This window comes from Pristiophorus japonicus, unplaced genomic scaffold, assembly GCF_044704955.1.
Source record: "Pristiophorus japonicus isolate sPriJap1 unplaced genomic scaffold, sPriJap1.hap1 HAP1_SCAFFOLD_70, whole genome shotgun sequence".
NCBI classification, from domain to species: domain Eukaryota; kingdom Metazoa; phylum Chordata; class Chondrichthyes; family Pristiophoridae; genus Pristiophorus; species Pristiophorus japonicus.
The window spans coordinates 1622951-1636166 of NW_027254613.1; the positions used below are offsets into that span (position 1 = coordinate 1622951).

Consider the following 13216-nt stretch of genomic DNA (forward strand, 5'->3'; position numbering starts at 1 on the left):
GACTTTCTCCACCTCGCGCGGTCTGCGGCCAGGGTCTCCCAGGTGTCAGTGGTGATGTCGCACTTTACCAGGGAGACTTTGGGGGTGTCCTTGTAACGTTTCCGCTGTACTTCTTTGGCTCGTTTACCCTGAAGGAGCTAATCATAAACACGTAAGGATTCGGGGCCGGAGTTGGCTATTCGTCCCCTCGAGCCTGGTCCACCATTCAAGAAGACCCTGGCAGTTCTTCAACAGCAAGATTCAACATCTGGGGCGGAGCCAACAGGCGCCTGGCTGCAATGAGTGATAAAAACCTGCGTTGGACAGAAGCCTGGCTAGCTCAGTCGGTAGAGCATGAGACTCTTAATCTCATGGTCGTGGGTTCGAGCCCCACGTTGGGCGATTGTATTTTTTTTCATTTAATGTTGCTTTCATGGAAAACCTCTGACCGAAACGGCACAAAACAAAAATGTTCCTTTCAAGTCATTGAACTCCGAAATTTCACCGCGCCACGAATCTCCTGAATCAGATGCCTCTAGTTTTGCCGACTCAATCCATGTCCCTTTGCAATGCTGTGCTCCCACCCACACTATGAAATGTGCCACTAACTTATCGTATCATGGAATGGTTACAGCACGGAAGGCCATTCGGCCAATCGAGCCCGTGCCGACTCTCAGCGAGTCCCACTCACCCGCTCTTTCTCTGTAGCTCTGCAATTGTTTTTCCTTCAGACCCATATCCAACTCCCGTCTGAAAGATAAAATTGAGTCTGCCTCCACCGCCCTTTCAAGCCGTGAATTCCAGATCCTCACCACTCGCTGCTAAATGGCCATCTCCTGTTCCGATATGTAAAGTCTGTGAAACACGAGATCAATTCCTGCCAAACTCACAGCCTTCCGAAATATAGCACCATCATTCTATTCTCGTTAAACCACCTCCTGAAGTATCGGCCAGCTCTGTAGGTTAAAGCTCTCGTTTTATACTTTAGATTACTTTAACTGTAGTGTAGTGGTTATCACGTTAGCCTTACACGCGAAAGGTCTCTGGTTCGAGCACGGGTGGAAACATTATTTTGGAGACTATTTTTGCTGTGAAATAAATTGAACAAAAGTCGCCCCAGGTTCCTTGTCGCATGAGCACTGAACATTTTAAACCAGTCTCCAACATACAGAGTGAGTAAAATAAGATAGGGGAGAAAACTTCATCAATTATTCAAAATCCTTAAATAATTAAAGTTCAGTTATTGAAGTTTCCACTGTCCCTCAGTAGCAATTCTACAAAACAACGCTGTCGGTTAATGAGTGGGGAATAAAACAAATAATCTTCATCCATCCCTATCCCCCGACACACAGTTTAATTAGTTGCATGTCATTATTTTAAAGATTTTGAATGAAAGAGTTACTTTCTGAATCTGTGCTCCCTCTGTGAGCACCGCACCACGAAACGAGCAGGAAACACATTAAAGAGTTTACCACAATTGCTGACATTTCTTAGCTTTTTTCTTGTGTTTTTTCAGCTCTTCCTCCTTTTCAGCTCCTGACAGCAGATATTGCTGTGATTAAACCTGATCACAATGCAATGTCTGTCTCACTGTTTCCACGGTGTCAGGCAGCGATACGCCTGCTGCCCTCATTTATTTCATGTGACAGGACACAAAGGTTCAAAATCAACCTGCAGGGAGCCACACACAGCACTTAATAGGCAAGATGGCCGTTCTGTGTTCACGTCATTGTCTCCTCTGGAGATGTGGGTTCATGTCCCACTTCTGATATTATTTTTGAACCAAAAACTAATGTGCGATAAAATGGAACAAGAGCAGTCCGAGGTGCATTGTCACATGATGCAAGCGATCTCGGATCCGGACCAAAGCTCCCCACACACCGAGCACAGGCTCAGGAAAACGCCGGGGGAGTGGATATCCCGGTCACTGGGCCTTCCAGTCAAACTGAACAAGTGCCCGGTCTGAAACGTTCCAGAGCAATAACTTGTAACTGAAACTTCTACCAGTCAGGATGGCCAAGCGGTCTCAGGTGCTGTGTTCAGTTCACAGTCTCCTCTGGAAATTTGGGCTCAAATCCCACTCCTGACATTCAGTGTTTTTAATTGCAAACTCATTTGTTTGACACCACTCTGAAGTGCTTTGAGCCATCCATCGAACTCAATAAAATGACCCCACTTCAAGTGCAAACAATGATATCAAAGTTACTTCTCAAACTGAGAACCGATCCTGGTTGGCTGTCGCGAAAGGAATGGTTTTGTGAAGCATTGAAATGTGCCCTCTAAATATCTCGCACTGCTCATTTAAAAACACGGTTATAATTTGTTTCAGTGCAAAAGAAGGCAGGCTCGAAGGGCCAAATGGCCGACTCCTGCTCCTGGTTCTTGTGTTCTTATACAGAGCACAGAATAAATGATTAAATGATCAACTCTCCCTCAGTTCGCATTTCTTTCATTGTGCAAAAGAAGATTATGGGTTCATTTATGATGTTTTCCTGGGAAAGCACCATAAAAGTTTACGGAAAATAATTCACCCAACATAGGGCTCTATCCCACAACCCGGAGATTAAGAGTCTTATACTCTCCATACTGAGCTAGCCGGGCTTGCATAAATTGCATCTTCCTGTCGCTGATTGCTGCCAGGCGCCTGTTGGCATCGCCCCGTGGGTTTATCTCGAGCTTCAAACCACGAAACCGGTTCTCCTGAATTTCAAGGCTTGTACGGAGATCAATCATCAAAAGCCGTGTCATTAACCACAGCTGGGCCGTCAATTTTCTGATCGCAAAGTGCTTTCAGTCCTTGTCAATATCTCTTGTCTATTTGCCGGTGTTTCCCGATTCTGTCAGTCTCTCTGGCTCTTTAATCTGTGTGTGGTCACCTGCAGGTTGATTCTCGATGAATGCCTGTGTTTGTGTCTTCAACACCAATAGAAAATGTTTCTTATATATTTCTTACGTTCTCTCCAATGCCTTGATATCCTTCCTAAATTGTGGTGCTCAGAACTGTAAACAGTTCTCCAACTGAGGCCTAAACCGGGATTGAAAACGTATGGTATAACTTCCTCGCTGGTGTCCTCTATTTCACTACATTTCAAGCCAAGGGCCCTGTATTCTTTTTAAACAACTTAGCAACTTATCTATCCAGCTGCAAAGATTTCTGTGTGTAAATCACTCAATCCTTCTGCTTCCCTTTTAACACAATACCATTTCGTTTAAGTTTTCTCATATCACCTCCCTTTGTTTCCCAGACCTTGCACACAGGTACAGGATGCGGCCCATTCAGCCCCTTGAGCCTGTTACACAGGAACAGGAGGAGGCCCATTCAGCCTCTCGAGCCTGTTACACAGGAAGAGGTGTAGGCCCATTCAGCCTCACGAGCCTGTTACACAGGAACAGGAGTAGGCCCACTCAGCCCCACGAGCCTGTTGCACAGGAAGAGGAGTAGGCCCATTCAGCCCCTTGAGCCTGTTACACAGGAACAGGAGTAGGCCCATTCAGCCCCTTGAGCCTGTTACACAGGAACAGGAGTAGGCCCATTCAGTCCCTCGAGCCTGTTGCACAGGAACACGAGGAGTCCCATTCAATCCCTTGATCCTGTTACACAGGAACAGGATTAGGCCCATTCAGCCCCTCGAGCATGTTGCACAGGAACAGGAGGAGGCCCATTCAGCCCCTCGAGCCTGATACACAGGAACAGGAGGAGGCCCATTCAGCCCCACGAACCTGTTGCACAGGAACAGGAGGGGGCCATTCAGCCCCTCAAGCCTGTTACACAGGAACAGGAGGAGGCCCATTCAGCCCCTCGAGCCTGATACACAGGAACAGGAGGAGGCCCATTCAGACATAGAACCTGTTGCACAGGAACAGGAGGAGGCCATTCAGCCCCTCAAGCCTGTTACACAGGAACAGCAGGAGGCCCATTCAGCCCCTTGAGCCGGTTCCGCCATTCAAAGATGATCATGGCTGGTCTGTGAGCAAACTCCATATACCCGCCTTTGTCCCATGTTCCTTAATACCTTTGGTCAAAATGCGATGTAAAATGAACAACTGACCCAGCACCAACTGCCCTTTGCAGCAGGGAGTTCCAAAGCTCTCCCACCATGTGTGTGTTGGAATGTTTCCGAATTTCACTCCTGAAACATCTGGCTCTAATATTTAGACTATGGCCACTAGTCTGGGACTCCCCAACCAGCGGGAATCATTTCACTCTATCTACTCTATCTGTTCCCTTATTATCTTGAAAATTTTGATCAAATCACTGCTCGACCCTCTAATTTCCAGTGGGTGTAATCTCATATCTTAATTTAAACCTTGGAATCCAGGTATCATTCTGGGAAACCGACACAGTGCTCCCTCCAAAGCCAATACAGCCTTCCTCAGGCAAGGTCAGTGAAAACTGAATCAAGGGACGGGTCTTACTAGATTTAATCTGATGGTTTCCAGCAGGCATTTGGTAAGGAGCCACACATCATCATCATCATCATCATAGGCGGGTCCTCGACCGAGGAAGGCTTAATTCCACACGGGTTCACAGGTGTTTCAATGAAGGACCCGATGTTCCAGTCCTGAACTCCAATCAAAGGGTGGAAGATGCCTGTGGGTGGATTGTTTTAACGTGGTGTGACCATTGCACAACAGCCACCACAGGGGATTGACAGAGCGAGGCCTTGGTCCAGTGGCAAGGGTTAAACAGGACGGCTGGAGACCTGCTCTGCTGCACGTCATCAAAACCCATGTCGCCGTTTGGTGCGTGGGCAGGAACATCGGCGGGACCGAGGTACAGCGGAGGAGCGGGAAGGTCAGTGTGGAGGAACAGTGAGAGATCGTGGTGGAGGAGCGGTGAGAGATCGTGGTGGAGGAACGGTGAGAGGTCCTGGTCGAGGAACGGCGAGAGATCGTGGTGGAGGAACGGTGAGAGATCGTGTTGGAGGAGTGACGAGAGATCGTGGTGGAGGAGCGGTGATAGGTCGTGGGGGAGGAACGATGAGAGATCGTGGTGGTGGAACGGTGAGAGTTCGTGGTGGAGGAGTGAAGAGAGATCGTGGTGGAGGAACGGTGAGAGATCGTGGTGGAGGAACGGTGAGAGGTCGTGGTGGAGGAACGGTGCGAGATCATGGCGGCGGAATGGTGAGAGATCGTGGTGGAGGAGCGGTGATAGGTCGTGATGGAGGAACTGTGAGAGATCGTGGTGGAGGAACTGTGAGAGATCGTGGCGGAGGAACGGTGAGAAATCGTGGTGCAGGAACGGTGAGAGTTCGTGCTGGAGGAACGGTGAGAGATCGTGGTGGAGGAACGGTGAGAGATCGTGGTGGAGGAACGGTGAGAGATCGTGGCGGAGGTGCGGCGAAGATTAAACACAAGGGATGATGGCAGAAATCAAAGTTGAGGCAACGTATGTGTTGTGAATCTGTAAAGCATGCACTCCCATGTTCCGCCACCAGGGAGCTCATCCCCTGAAGTCCCAAGGGATCCCAGCACCATTTGGGACCACTGTATATAAGCCGGCCCCTAAGGCCAGTTCCTCACTCTGGAGTGTCTTATGAAAGACTGAGGTCACTGTTACTTTAACCTCCCATGTGCAGCATCATCTGTGTTAGGAACACAATAACTGGCGACGAGTATATGAAACCAGCACAAACTTGCAGCAAACTGTGGGCATCCTGGAGAAGTTCTCGGAAGGTGAGGACTGGGAAGCCTATGTCGAATGGCTAAACCAGTACTTTGTAGCCAACGAGCTGGACGGAGAAGGAAGTGCTGCAAAAAGGAGAGTTGTCCTCCTCACAGTCTGTGGGGCTCAGACATACAGTCTCATGAAGAATCTTCTGGCTCCGGTGAAACCCACAGACAAATCGTATGAGGAGCAGTGTACACTGGTTCGGGAGCATCTTAACCCGAGGGAGAGCGTGCTATGGCGAGGTATCGGTTCTACACGTGCCAGCGATCTGAAGATCAGGAAGTGGCGAGTTACATCGCGGAGCTAAGGCGACTTGCAGGATAATGTGAGTTTTATGGCTACCTGGAGCAAATGCTCAGAGGCTGTACTGGGCATTGGCCACGAGACCATCCTACGAAAAACTTTAGCTGTACAGACACCGACCCTCAGTAAGGCCATTGCGATAACACAGGTATTTATGTCCACCAGTGATAACACCAAACAAATCTCTCAGCACACAAGTTCTAGCAATGTTCATAAATTAACTGGAACTGCGTTTGTGAGCAGAAATGTACAGGGCAGAACCCACGAGTCTGCAACTGCCAGCAGGCCTCAGGTGACCCAGATGACTCAGTGTCCCTAACAAAGAATGAGTGCAAGGCAATTCACAACTTGTTGGCGTTGTGCAGGCTTCCATTCAGCCTATTCATGCCGCTTCAAAGGGTATGTTTGCAAGAGCTGTGGAACAATGGGGCATCTCCAACGAGCTTGCGAATGAGCGGCAAGCTCTGCAAAAGCTGCTAACCACCATGTGGCAGAGGAAGATCGGTCCATGGTGGATCAAGCAATTTCGAGCCTCAGAGAGAGGAGGCAGATGCTGAAGTACACGGGGTGCACCATTTTCGACGAAATGTCCACCTATAATGCTAAATGTAAAATTGAATGTCTTACCCCTAACCATGGAACTGGACTCTGGCGCTAGCCAATCCATTCTGAGTAAAAAGATGTTTGAGAGACTGTGGTGCAACAAGGCATTCAGAGCAGCCCGAAGCCCCATCCACATGAAACTGAGAATGTACACCAAAGAGCATTTAACTGTCCTGGGCAGCGCCATGGTCAAGGTCACCTACGAGGGCACGGTGCACGAACTGCCATTCTGGATTGTCCCGGGCGCTGGCCCCACACTGCTTGGAAGGAGCTGGCGGGGAAAATCCGCTGGAACTGGGATACCATCCCAACGCTATCACATGTCGATGAGGCCTTATGTACCCAGGTTCTGAACAAATTTCCTTCCCTTTCTGAGCCAGGCATTGGAAACTTTTCCAGGGCGAAGGTGCGGATCCACTTGGTCCCAGAGGCACGATCCATTCACCACAACGCGCGAGCGGTACCTCACATGATGAGGAGAGTGAGGAAATCGAGCTGGACAGGCTGCAACACGAGGGCATCATCTCCTCAGTGGAATTCAGCGAGTGGGCCAGCCCGATTGTTCCAGTACTCAATAGTGATGGCACTGTCAGGGTTTGCGGCGATTATAAAGTAACTATTAATCGTTTCTCGCTACAGGACCAATACCCGCTACCTAAGACAGACGACCTATTTTGCGCGCTGGCAGGAGGCAAGGCGGTCACCAAGCTTGACCTGACTTCGGCCTACTTGACGCAGGAGCTGGAGGAGTCTTTTAAGCGCCTCAGCTGCATCAACACGCAAAAGGGACTGTTCAGCGACAACAGATGCCCGTTTCGAATTCGGTCGGCTGCAGCGATCTTCCAGAGAAACATGGAGAGCCTACTCAAGTCGGTACCACACACGGTGGTCTTTCAGGACGACATATTGGTTATGGGTCTGGACACCGCCGAACACATACAAAACCTGGAGGAGGTCCTCCAGCGACTGGATCGCGTAGGGCTGCGGCTGAAGAGGTCGAAATGCATCTTCATGGCAACAGAAGTGGAGATTTTGCGGAGAAAGTTCACGGCGGACGGCATTCGGCCCACAGACGCCAATAAAGAGGCTATCATGAACACGCCCAGGCAACAGAACGTCACGGAGCTGCGGTCGTTCCTTGGACTCCTCAACTATATTGGTAACTTCCTATCGGGGTTAAGCACCTTTTAGAGCCTCTACATGTGTTATTGCACAAAGGTGAGAACTGAGTCTGGGGAAAAAAAACAAGTGTTTGCTTTTGACAAAGCCAGCATCCTTTTATGCTCCATCAAGCTGCTTGTATTTTATAACCCGTGTTAAAGACTTGTGCTAACATGTGACGTGTCGTCGTACGGAGTCGGGTGTGTATTACAACAAGCTAACATTGCGGGGAAGATGCAACCTTTCGCCAATGCTTCCAGGAGCTTGTCTAAGGCCGAGAGGGCCTACAGCATGATTGAGAAAGAGGCATTAGCGTGTGTGTTCGGGGTAAAGAAAATGCATCAGTTTCTGTTTGGCCTCAAACTTGAGCTGGAAACCGATCACATGCACCTCACATCCCTTTTCGCTGAAAACAAGGGGATAAATACTAATGCCTCAGCCTGCATACAAAGGTGGGCACTCACGTTCTCAGCGTATAACTAGACAATCCACCACAGGCCAGGCACTGAGAATGGTGCGGATGCTCTGTCGGCTACCATTGCCCACCACAGGGGTAGACATGGCGCAGCCTGCAAACTTGTTGATGGGGGCGCAGCCCGCTGACTTGTAGATGGTCATGGAAGCGTTTGAAAATGATAAATCACATTTTACGGCCCGCCAGATTGGGACTTGGACCAGCCAAGATCCTCTGCTCTCTCTCGTAAAAAACTGTGTATTGCATGGGAGCTGGGTCAGCATCCCCGTTGAAATACAAGAGCCAATCAAGCCGTTCCAGCGGCGAAAGGACGAGCTGTCCAGTCAGGCAGACTGCCTGTTTTGGGGTAACCGCGTAGTGCTGCCAAAAAAGGGCAGGGAGACGTTCATCTCGGATCTCCACAGCACACACACGGGTATAGTAATGATGAAAGCGATAGCGAGATACCACATTTGCTGGCCCGGTATCGATTCTGACTTAGATTCCTGTGTACGGCAATGCAGTGTATGTGCTCAGTTGAGCAACGCGTCCACAGAGGCACCACCAAGTTTGTGGTCCTGGCCTCCAGACCAGGGTCGAGGATCCATGTCAACGATGCAGGCCCATTTCTTGGTAAAATGTTCCTGGTGGTGGTGGATGATTTTTCAAAATGGATTGAACGTGAAATAATGTCGGGAAGCACAGCCACCGCCACCATTGAAAGTCTGAGGGCCATGTTTGCCACCACGGCATGCGTGCCATACTGGTCAGTGCCAACGGGCCATGTTTCACCAGTGCCAAATTTAAAGCATTCATAACCCGCAATGGGATCAAACATATCACCTCGACCCCGTTTAAACCAGCCTCCAATGGGCAGGCCGAGCGGGCAGCACAAACAATCAAACAGAGCCTCAAACGAGTCACAGAAGGCTCACTCCTCACCCGCCTGTCCCGAGTACTGCTCAGCTATAGCACGAGACCCCACTCGCTCACAGGGGTGCCCCCGGCTGAGCAACTCATGAGAAGGACACTAAAAAGCAGACTCTCGCTGGTCCACCCCAACTTGCATGATCAGATAGAGTGCAGGCGTCAGCAACAAAATGTAAATGATGGTCGCGCCACTGTGTCACGGGAAATTGATCTGAATGACCCTGTGTATGTGCTAAACTATGGAAATGGTCTCAAGTGGATCGCGGGCACGGTGATCGCTAAAGAAGAGAGTAGGTTGTTTGTCGTCAAACTAGACAATGGATAAATTTGCAGAAAGCACCTGGACCAAACGAGCCTGTGGTTCACAGGCTGCCCTGAACAACCCAAGGCAGACACCACCTTTTTCGAAACCGCAACACATACCCAAAGGATCAACGACACCACCACGGACCAGGAAATCGAACCCATCACACCCAACAGCCCAGCAAGGCCAGACACACCCAGCAGCCTGGCAGGGCCAACAACACACCAGCCCAGCGAGGGCACAGCCAACACACCAGAACAGACATTTGTACCGAGGTGGTCCACCAGGGAAAGAAAAACTCCCGACCGCCTCAACATGTAAAAACTTTTTGCTTTGACTTTGGCGGGCGAGTGATGTTGTGTCTCTGTAAAGCATGCACTCCCATGTTCCACCACCAGGGAGCGCATCATTTGAAGTTCCAAGGGATCCCAAGAGACTGTTGGATGCTCTAGTTACAAGTTATTGCTCTGGAAAGTTTCAGACCGGGCACTTGTTCAGTGTTGCTGGAAGGCACAGTGACCGGGATATCCTCTACCCGGGGTTTTCCTGAGCCTGTGCTCGGTGTACGGGGAGCTTTGCTCCGGGTCCGAGATAGCTTGCATCATGTGACAATGTACCCCGGACTGCTCTTGTTCCATTTTATCGTCCACAAGTTTTCATTTCAAAAATGTTTCCGCCAACAGGCGCCCAATCCCTCTCTCTGCAACACGTTCCTTTCACATACATTTCTCTGACCGGAACTGCACCAAACAACAATGTTCCTTTCAAAGTCATTAAACTCCCCAATTTACACGTCCGCAATTTTAAGGACAAGGACTGAAAGCGCATTGCGATCAGAAAATTGGCGGACCCCCTGTGCTTAATGACAGAGCTTTTGATGGTTGATCTCCGTACACACCTTGGAATTCAGGAGAACCTGTTTCGTGGTTTGAAGTTCGAGATAAACCCACGGGGCGGAGCCAACGGCGCCTGGCAGCAATCAGCGACAGGAAGGTGCAACTTAAGCAGGGCCGGCTATCAACGGCATTACCATCGCCGAATCCCCCGCCATCAACAGCCTGGGATCACCATTGACCACTAACTGAAGGGGATTGACTGTAGTGATGTTGAGAAGCCCGGCTAGCACAGTCGGTAGAACATGAGGTTCTTATTCTCAGGGTCATGGGTTCGAGCCCCACGTCGGTTGAATTATATTCCTTAAACTTTTATGTTGTTTTCACGAGAATTAATCTTCTTTTGCACAATGAAAGAAATGCTAACTGTTTTGGTCTCCTTCTTTAAGGAGGGATATACTTACATTGTAGGCAGTTCAGACAAGGTTCACGAGGATGCAGGAAGAATGTTCCCGATGACAAGTTGGCAAAAATAATTCAAGTCTGTGAGATACTCAATCATTATTTCAATCATTAATCCACCCACAACATCTGAGATACAACAAGGATCCATAGCTTTGCCAAGCCCAGCTAGCTCAATTGGTCAAACATAAAACTTTTAATCTCAGAATTGGGGGTTTGAGCCCCACGTTGGGTAAATAGCTTCTGTTGCAAGCCAGTAATGACATGGACTCTTTCACGAATCCACCCCAACTTACAGTAACACAGTCCCGCCTAAAGAATGAGGAATTGTGGGTGACTGCATGTTGATCAGCAGAGAGCTTCCTCCTCTCCGATTCCACGAAGGCTCAGCCTCCCATGATCACCTCTCGACAGTACAGGCTGCTGTCCAGATCGATTATACAGAGGCTTGGAATACAAGAGCAGGGAGGTTATTCTTGAACTGTTCGGCCACAGCTAGAGTACTGCATGCAGTTCTGGTCACCACATTACAGCACGGACGTGATTGCACTGGAGAGGATACAGAGGAAGTTTATGAGGATGTTGCCGGACTGGAGAATTTTAGCTCTGAGCAGAGATTGGATCGGCTGGGTTTGTTTTCCTTGGAACAGAGGATGCTGAGGGGAGACCTGATTGAGGTGCATAACATTATGAAGGGCCTGGATAGAGTGGACAGGAAGGACCTGTTTCCCTTAGAAAAGGGGTCAACAACCAGGGGGCACAGATTTAAAGTAATTGGTCGACGGTTTAGAGGGGATACGAGGGGAAATCACTGGAACTCACTGCCTGAAAGGGTGATAGAGGCAGAAACACTCAGCACATTTAAAATGTACCTGGATGTGCACCTGAAGTGCCGTACCCGACAGGGCTACGGACCGAGAGCTGGAAAGTGGGACTGGGCTGGGGAGCTGTTTGTCGGCTGGCACGGACACGATGGGCCGAATGGCCTCCTTCCGTGCTGTAAATTTCTCTGAATCCATGATGAGCAATTAACATTTTAAACCAGTCTCCTAAAACACCGAGTGAGTAAAGTCAGATGGGGGATAAAAATTCCTCAAGGGACACACAGGGTAAGATAATGGAAAAAGGGAAGCTTAGGACAGATAGCGAGAACTCGACACTGCAGAAAATCGAGAGGAGTATAAAAAGAGCTGGGGTGCAGGATCAGAACAGCCACGATATTATTGGATGGTGGAGCTGGCTCGAGGGGCCGAATGGCCGACTCCTGCTACTTGCGTACTTATGTTAATTGTTGAATCATTCCCCCTTGCACGCACTTTACTTGAGGTGTCTAATTCAGAATGTTCATTGTAACATGTAATGAACATGTAACAGTGTAATATCTCCAAGTTTGCAGATGACACTAAACTGTGTGGCGGTGTGAGCTTTGAGGGGGACGCTCGGAGGCTTCAGGGTGACTTGGACAGGTTAGGCGAGTGGGCAAATGCATGGCAGATGCAGTATACTGTGGATAAATGTGAGGTTATCCACTTTGGGGGCAAAAACACTGGGGCAGAATATTATCTGAATGGCGGCAGATTTGGAAAAGGGGCGGTGCAACGAGACCTGGGTGTCATGGTTCATCAGTCATTGAAAGTTGGCATGCAGGTACAGCAGGCGATGAAGAAGGCAAATGGTATGTTGGCCTTCATAGCGAGGCGATTTGAGTATAGGAGCAGGGAGGTTTTACTGCAGTTGTACAGGGCCTTGGTGAGGCACCACCTGGAATATTCTGTTCAGTTTTGGTCTCCTAATCTGAGGAAGGACCTTCTTGCTATTGAGGGAGTGCAACGAAGGTTCATCAGACTGATTCCCGGGATGGCAGGACAGACATATGAGGAGAGACTGGATCAACTGGGCCTGTATTCACTGGAGTTCAGAAGGATGAGAGGGGATTTCATAGAAACATTTAAAATTTGGACGGGACGGGACAGGTTAGATGCAGGAAGAATGTTCCCGATGTTGGGGAAGTCCAGAACCAGGGGACACAGTCTAAGGATAAGAGGCAAGCCGGACTGACATATGAGGAGAGACTGGATCAACTGGGCCTTTATACATTGGAATTTAGAAGGATGAGCGGGAATCTCATAGAAACATTTAAAATTCTGATGGGACTGGTTAGTGCCAACTTTAGCTCAGCCGTTACTTCGTAAAACCAACTTTGTGAAAAGTTTGAATTTTTCTTAATGTAGTCGCTGCCTGGTGTTTTTGTTGTCATTTTCAATCTCCTTCTTTCACACTGAAACAAATGGTAACCCTATTTGTAAATTAGGAATGCAAGATTTTTAGAGAGCATATTTAAATGCTTCAAAAAAACATTCTGATCACGACAGCTACCTAGGTTCGATTCACAGTTGGAGAAGTAATTTTGCTACCACCGTTTTTAATTAAAGTGAAGTAATTTAATTAAATTACACAGATGACCCAAAGCACTTCAGAGTGGTGTCAAAACAAATGAGTTGGTAATTCGAAATAAG

General features: G+C 48.9%; 1 non-coding gene across 1 annotated transcript; it reads left to right on the top strand.

Moving 5' to 3' along the window:
- Positions 1–308: 308 nt before the first annotated feature.
- Positions 309–381, top strand: trnak-cuu (transfer RNA lysine (anticodon CUU)). Its single transcript has one exon. It is a non-coding gene; the product is annotated as a tRNA-Lys (tRNA).
- The last annotated feature ends 12835 nt before the right edge of the window (positions 382–13216 follow it).